Source organism: Oncorhynchus keta, chromosome 35 (assembly GCF_023373465.1).
Source record: "Oncorhynchus keta strain PuntledgeMale-10-30-2019 chromosome 35, Oket_V2, whole genome shotgun sequence".
NCBI classification, from domain to species: domain Eukaryota; kingdom Metazoa; phylum Chordata; class Actinopteri; order Salmoniformes; family Salmonidae; genus Oncorhynchus; species Oncorhynchus keta.
The window spans coordinates 27,642,180-27,649,255 of NC_068455.1; the positions used below are offsets into that span (position 1 = coordinate 27,642,180).

General features: G+C 41.1%; 1 long non-coding RNA gene across 1 annotated transcript; it reads right to left on the bottom strand.

Annotated features, from left to right (window-relative positions):
• Window positions 1-4,331: 4,331 nt before the first annotated feature.
• LOC118369231 (uncharacterized) lies at window positions 4,332-6,815 on the bottom strand. Its single transcript, XR_004822518.2, has 4 exons — window positions 6,544-6,815; window positions 5,741-5,822; window positions 5,474-5,589; window positions 4,332-5,357 (listed from the first exon to the last, which is right to left on the bottom strand). It is a non-coding gene; the product is annotated as an uncharacterized LOC118369231 (long non-coding RNA).
• Window positions 6,816-7,076: the final 261 nt, after the last annotated feature.

The following is a 7,076-nucleotide window of genomic DNA, read 5'->3' on the forward strand; positions in this document are numbered from 1 at the left end:
CAATAAGACCCGAGTGGGTGTGGTATATGGCCAATATACCACAGCTTCTTATATACAACGCAATGTGGAGTGCCTGGACACAGCCCTTATCTGTGGTAAATTGGTCATATACCACAAACCCCCGAGGTACGTTATTGCTATTATAAACTGGTTACCAATGTAATTTGAGCAGTAAAAATACATGTTTTGTTATACCTGTGGTATACTGATAGACCACTGCTGTCAGCCATTCAGCATTCAGGCTCGATCCACCCAGTTTATAATGGCCGTTTTGCATTGAACTGAGGACTTCGAGGGCTTCCAACATTTTAATGTAGTCAACGGGGTTGGGGAGGAACAGATTACATGTAAGGGATTACAAAACAATGGCAACTGCAATCCGTTATGTAACCAGCAAAAATGTTGTAATCAGATTACAGATACTTTTGAAAAACTAGATGATTACTTCGAGGATTACTTTTAAATTCAGAAAAGATGTTTGCGAAAATAAATCTTTGACACTTCTATGTTTTCTCATTGATATTCAAATCAGCATTGAAAAAAGGCACAAGTTTACATGTATTCCACTTGAGCGAGTCTGACCACAAGTCAGAGACCTCTATGATGACACACCAAATGTGTTTGATCAATCAAGGCAAAAGAGCGACAATAGGCTTTTGTAGGCTACAGTCCAAGGTATGTCTTCCAATACTGCGATTGCTGTCGGCATCCAAAGACTATTCAACTTGAATAAACGCTTGGAGGTGGATGACAGCAGTGGTGTAGTCTACGAAGATACGGATATCACTTATTATTGATATCTACTGTACATAGCGCATTGATGTGAATCACACTGCTGCTCTCTCATTTAGCTTTTTGCGCCTTACGGATGGATTGTGGTTGTTGTGGATGGCTGTTCACAAATCTAAAAGTGTATTTGAACCCAATAATGGTTGAATTCAAGAAGTTTAAGCTGCCTATCAATCATTGTTTTTGAAACCAGTGGACAGCTAGTGAAACATGCACTCTTGCAACAGCTGCATAGTGCGGATCAAAGCCTATGGAATAAAAGTGGGGCTTTTACTGCTCAATCTAATTCATGCTGATAAAATAAATAAATACATAGGCCTACTGGAAAACATGCTCAAACTTAGTTGTAGTTGCTACTGCTACATCCATTTTTGGACTTACAGTGGGGCAAAAAAGTATTTAGTCTGCCACCAATTGTGCAAGTTCTCCCACTTAAAAAAGATGAGAGAGGCAATTTTCATCATAGGTACACTTCAACTATGACAGACAAAATGAAAAGAAAAATCCAGAAAATCACATTGTAGGATTTTTAATTAATTAATTTGCAAATTATGGTGGAAAATAAGTATTTGGTCAATAACAAAAGTTTATCTCAATACTTTGTTATATAACCTTTGTTGGCAATGGCAGAGGTCAAACGTTTTCTGTAAGTCTTCACAAGGTTTTCACACACTGTTGCTGGTATTTTGGCCCATTCCTCCATGCAGATCTCCTCTAGAGCAGTGATGTTTTGGGGCTGTTGCTGGGCAACTCAAACTTTCAACTCCCTCCAAAGATGTTCTATGGGGTTGAGATCTGGAGACAGGCTAGGCCACTCCAGGACCTTGAAATGCTTCTTACGAAGCCACTCCTTCGTTGCCCGGGCTGTGTGTTGGGGATCATTGTCATGCTGAAAGACCCAGCCATGTTTCATCTTCAATGCCCTTGCTGATGGAAGGAGGTTTTCACTCAAAATCTCACGATACATGGCCCCATTCATTCTTTCCTTTACACGGATCAGTCGTCCTGGTCCCTTTGCAGAAAAACAGCCCCAAAGCATGATGTTTCCACCCCCATGCTTCACAGTAGGTATGGTGTTCTTTGGATGCAACTCAGCATTCTTTGTCCTCCAAACACGACGAGTTGAGGTTTTACCAAAAAGTTATATTTTGGTTTCATCTGACATTCTCCCAATCTTCTTCTGGATCATCCAAATGCACTCTAGCAAACTTCAGACGGGCCTGGACATGTACTGGCTTAAGCAGGGGAACACGTCTGGCACTGCAGGATTTGAGTCCCTGGCGGCGTAGTGTGTGGATGGTAGGCTTTGTTACTTTGGTCCCAGCTCTCTGCAGGTCATTTCACTAGGTCCCCCCGTGTGGTTCTGGGATTTTTGCTCACCGTTCTTGTGATCATTTTGACCCTACGGGGTGAGATCTTGCGTGGAGCCCCAGATCGAGGGAGATTATCAGTGGTCTTGTATGTCTTCCATTTCCTAATAATTGCTCCCACAGTTGATTTCTTCAAACCAAGCTGCTTACCTATTGCAGATTCAGTCTTCGCAGCCTGGTGCAGGTCTACAATTTTGTTTCTGGTGTCCTTTGACAGCTCTTTGGTCTTGGCCATAGTGGAGTTTGGAGTGTGACTGTTTGAGGTTGTGGACAGGTGTCTTTTATACTGATAACAAGTTCAAACAGGTGCCATTAATACAGGTAATGAGTGGAGGACAGAGGAGCCTCTTAAAGAAGAAGTTACAGGTCTTTGAGAGCAAGAAATATAGCTTGTTTGTAGGTGACCAAATACTTATTTTCCACCATAATTTGCAAATAAATTCATTAAAAATCCTACAATGTGATTTTCTGGATTATTTTCCCTCATTTTGTCTGTCATAGTTGAAGTGTACCTATGATGAAAATGACAGGCCTCTCATCTTTTTAAGTGGGAGAACTTGCACAATTGGTGGCTGACTAAATACTTTTTTGCCCCACTGTATACAGTGCCTTGCGAAAGTATTCGGCCCCCTTGAACTTTGCGACCTTTTGCCATATTTCAGGCTTCAAACATAAAGATATAAAACTGTATTTTTTGTTAAGAATCAACAACAAGTAGGACACAATCATGAAGTGGAAAGACATTTATTGGATATTTCAAACTTTTTTAACAAAAACTGAAAAATTGGGCGTGCAAAATTATTCAGCCCCCTTAAGTTAATACTTTGTAGCAGCAGCTTTTGCTGCGATTACAGCTGTAAGTTGCTTGGGGTATGTCTATCAGTTTTGCACATCGAGAGACTGACATTTTTTCCCATTCCTCCTTGCAAAACAGCTTGAGCTCAGTGAGGTTGGATGGAGAGCATTTGTGAACAGCAGTTTTCAGTTCTTTCCACAGATTCTCGATTGGATTCAGGTCTGGACTTTGACTTGGCCATTCTAACACCTGGATATGTTTATTTTTGAACCATTCCATTGTAGATTTTGCTTTATGTTTTGGATCATTGTCTTGTTGGAAGACAAATCTCCGTCCCAGTCTCAGGTCTTTTGCAGACTCCATCAGGTTCTCTTCCAGAATGGTCCTATATTTGGCTCCTGTGTTCAGGGTGATGAGCTGTGTTGCTTTTATGCCAAACATAACGTTTTGCATTGTTGCCAAAAAATGTAATTTTGGTTTCATCTGACCAGAGCACCTTCTTCCACATGTTTGGTGTGTCTCCCAGGTGGCTTGTGGCAAACTTTAAACAACACTTTTTATGGATATCTTTAAGAAATGGCTTTCTTCTTGCCACTCTTCCATAAAGGCAAGATTTTTGCAATATACGACTGATTGTTGTCCTATGGACAGAGTCTCCCACCTCAGCTGTAGATCTCTGCAGTTCATCCAGAGTGATCATGGGCCTCTTGGCTGCATCTCTGATCAGTCTTCTCCTTGTATGAGCTGAAAGTTTAGAGGGACGGCCAGGTCTTGGTAGATTTGCAGTGGTCTGATACTCCTTCCATTTCAATATTATCGCTTGCACAGTGCTCCTTGGGATGTTTAAAGCTTGGGAAATCTTTTTGTATCCAAATCCAGCTTTAAACTTCTTCACAACAGTATTTCGGACCTGCCTGGTGTGTTCCTTGTTCTTCATGATGCTCTCTGCGCTTTTAACGGACCTCTGAGACTATCACAGTGCAGGTGCATTTATACGGAGACTTGATTACACACAGGTGGATTGTATTTATCATCATTAGTCATTTAGGTCAACATTGGATCATTCAGAGATCCTCACTGAACTTCTGGAGAGAGTTTGCTGCACTGAAAGTAAAGGGGCTGAATCATTTTGCACGCCCAATTTTTCAGTTTTTGATTTGTTAAAAAAGTTTGAAATATCCAATAAATGTTGTTCCACTTCATGATTGTGTCCCACTTGTTGTTGATTCTTCACAAAAAAATACAGTTTTATATCTTTATGTTTGAAGCCTGAAATGTGGCAAAAGGTCGCAAAGTTCAAGGGGGCCGAATACTTTCGCAAGGCACTGTATATATATATATATATATAGTAACAGTCAAAAGTTTAGACACACCTACTCATTCAAGGGTTTTTCTTTATTTTTACTATGTTCTACATTGTAGAATAGTAGTAAAGACATCAACACTATGAAATAACACATAGGAAATAATGTACTGTAGTAACCAAAAACAAATCAAAATATATTTTATATTTGAGATTCTTCAAAGTAGCCACCCTTTGTCGGCATGAGAGAAGAGGCTGGTTGAGAGAAGGACAGGTTCATTGTAAATGCCCGGAATGGAATAAACGGAACTATATCAAGCACATCAAACGTATGGAAACCACGTTTGACTCTTCCATAATATATAATAATATATTCCATTACAGCCATTACAATGAGACAGTCCTCCTCCAACCTCCACTGTTCAAAATGGAGATTGCCTAAATGGCGCTGCCCATGCTGTCACAGACACTGATTCGAACTCTTGCTCCATTGACCCTGTCAGAAATCACACATAAGAAGCTGTAGTCTCCCATTTTGCATGTAGATCGCATCAGACTGCAAGATGCAGAATGCAGCTCTGACTGAATAGGGGGTTTTGTCACCCAACCACTCCCTGCCAATTACTTCGATGTGCATAGTTCATCTCAAGTTCTACCCGTACTTTGGCAGCAATTCACTGAGTCACCCATTATCATCCAGTTTATAGAGCAGGACTTGTGCCCTGTGGCAAGGGGAGATGCTGGGACATGTGCCCAGGCCATAGAGGCACGTGGAGGAGGGGTAGGCCACCAGGTGGTAGTGGGGTATCTCCTTCAGTCCAAAGGACTGAGAGCAGCAGTCTGCCACCACCACCTTCACACGCTTCCTGTCTGGGTAGAGCAGCCGCTGGCTGCCTGGGCCCCTATCACAGGTCCCCTGCCTCTCTTCATCTTCTTCTTCCTCCCCTGTCTCACCCTCCTCCTCCTCATGGTGGATCTTTCTCAGCAGGTTGTTGATGAGCACTGAGCGTCGCAGGTAGGCTTCAGGGTCCTCTAAGAATCTCAGCTTCTCCAATGAGAGTTGGAGGATGCAGCTGCGGTCCTCCTGACGTATCAGGTGCTAAGGAAACAGAGGTCATGGTTATGAGACAGAAATCTAAGTCACATTTAAAGTGTCACGTCATAGGACAACAAATTGATGTCTGAACATGTAAACACAAACAAAGCAGTTCCTACTTTTGATAAACAACCATGTAGGTCTCCATGTAAATCCTCCTCTTCCGCATATTTCCTTTTGAAGTAGGCAACTTTCGACGTTGTTGAATAGTTGAATCTCTCTTAGAGGGAATCGACTGCTTGAAGCACAATAAGGAAAATTTCAATTACAACCTTGATACATCTCTCTCTTTCAACACATTGGCAAGGACAGATTATGTGGTTACTGGAGTGACACAGAATTATATAACAGCCCCAGCAGGAGTGGTCATATCCACGGTACATTACCTGATAGTAACAGCCCAGAGCCACAAATCCTCCTGATTGCTTGGGCTGCTCTCTGAGCCACACACATTGCTTTCAGGGGCCTCTAGTGGAGGAGAATGATAGATAAGGAGATAATTAGAGAGAGAGGTAGGAATAGAGACCGGAGAGAGACACCTGTTTTATTAAAAAGTCACACGCAGAACATTTATTTGTATCTGTATTCCATAACTGGAAAACATGGACTAGATATGCTGCAACATTTTAAAATGTGGGCTATCTTTTCTTATATTTATGTTCACTGCATAGGTTATTTGTAATGGCCAGATTAAAAATATTACTTTTTTCAGCATGTGCTTTGTAGGCAGAGCTGACTTTTTTATTGCCATTGCCATCATCCCACACAAGGCTATTTATGGGTTGAGTATGTGCTTAGGGAGTCAGTGTGCGCGTGTGTGGTATGTGTGTGTGTGACAAAGAGAGATAGAGAACAGAGAGAGTTTCGGATATTGCACTAATTTGTGAATTTTCAGCTGAATGACACCTGCTATAAAACACATTTTACTCCCTCTGCAGTTAGGCATAGTGGGACTGTATTCCTATTCAAGATATCAAAAAATATATATCTGTAACACAAATAATGCATTCACCTGATTGGATGTGAGACAAAACATTTGTTTTTGACTGACTGATCTGATGATGATACTGATAATGCATGTCTTTAATGTTAATTATTTTATTCAGTTTATCTTATTGGAATCTCAGCTATTTGTGAGAATAACCCACACATTTGATCAAATATAACCTACATTCATTTATAAAATTACCTTATGATGTGAATCTTCAACAGTTCATAAAGCACTTCAAGCAAATCCGCAGTCCTTTCAGATGTAGGCAGCCTATGAAGTAATCAGTTCTTCTGAATCTGTCCAATGTGTGATCATCCGTTGCTGCGACATTTACTGTCTGTCCCAATTATCCCAGCTACAAGCTTTGCCTGAAGTTTGCACTTCACACGCAGTCACTGTAGCTTCATTTTAATACTCCCTTCAGAGTACCCAACACTTGGGATCTTAAAATATAATTTTCTGTGAAACAAGCAACAACACCATACCCTCTGCAACCTCATTGGTCCTCACAAAAGCAGATGTTTCTGTTGCTAGGAGATTCACTAGGCAATGATGACGCTTCATCATCAGGCTCCATTACTCTCGCATTGTGCTTCTTGGTTTCTCACTCTCTCTCTCCCTGGGTGTATGGGCAACCTATTGACTGGATGAATCATTATTTGATGTTTGATTTAAAAGTAGGCCTAACCTTTCTATTGTAGCCTATGGTTGCTATTATAGCCCAGATATGA